Source organism: Myotis brandtii, unplaced genomic scaffold (assembly GCF_000412655.1).
Source record: "Myotis brandtii unplaced genomic scaffold, ASM41265v1 scaffold967, whole genome shotgun sequence".
NCBI classification, from domain to species: Eukaryota; Metazoa; Chordata; class Mammalia; order Chiroptera; family Vespertilionidae; genus Myotis; species Myotis brandtii.
In genome coordinates this window covers 640,066-641,214 of record NW_005372006.1, presented here as the reverse complement: position 1 = coordinate 641,214, position 1,149 = coordinate 640,066, and positions in this window count along the sequence as shown.

The window sequence follows — 1,149 nt, the reverse complement described above, 5'->3', positions numbered from 1 at the left end:
TGTATTATGAAATGAAAGGTTCTTTAATCATCTGTAGTTCTTACTTTAAAACTCATCAACATGGTCCTTTCTGTGATGGTTCATTTATGACAATACTGCTTGTAAAGAAAAAAAAAACAGCAAAAACAGATGTACTTAATGTACTTAACTATAATTGCACAGCGAGTCAATGACAGAGATAGAATTTTTTTTATTATTTTTGAAAAAAAATTTCCATTTTAGTCTTTTTAATTACAGTTTACATTAAATATTATTTTGTATTAGTTTAAGGAGTACAGCATAGTGGTTAGACAATCATATACTTTACAACATGTTCCCCCAATATTTCCAGTAACTACCTGGCACCATACATAGTTATTATAATACTAGAGTCCCAGTGCACGAAATTTGTGCACTCGGGGGGTCCCTCAGCCCAGCCTGTGCCCTGTCCAAGTCTGGGAGCCCTCAGGGGATATCTGACTGACATCCTTAGTGCTGCTGAGGAAGCGAAAGAGGCTCCCACCACTGCCACTGTGCCCACCAGCTGTGAGCCAGGCTCAGGGCTTCTGGCTGAGCGGTGCTCCCCCTGTGGGAGTGCATTGACCACCAGGGGGCAGCTCCTGCATTGAGCATCCTCCCCCTGGTGGTCAGTGTGCATCATAGCGACTGGTCGTTCTACCTTTCAGTTGATTTGCATATTAGCCTTTTATTATATAGGACTAGAGGCCAGGTGCACGAAATTTGTGCACGGGGGGGGGGTGTCCCTCAGCCCAGCCTGCCCCCTCTCACATACTGGGAGCCCTCTGGGATGTCCTACTGACAGCTTAGGCCCACTCCCTGCTCCCCTTGGGGATAGGGCCTAAGCCACAGTCTGGCCTCCCTTTGTGGGAGGTGACCCGGCTGATCAGGGGAAGGCACCAGCCCCATCACCCCGCTGCTGCAGCAACTGCCAGTCACCGCAGCCACCAAGGTTTTTTCATCAACACGGACTCCAGTCCCTTCACCATGAAAAAATGACAACTTTCTTTAGGCATTTTCAAGATGTGTCTTTCATGGATATGACATTTCTTTATTATTTTTTTTATCCTCACCTGAGGATATGTTTCCATTGATTTTTAGAGAATGTGGAAGAGAAAGGGAAAGACAGAGAGAAACATCAAAGTGAGAGGA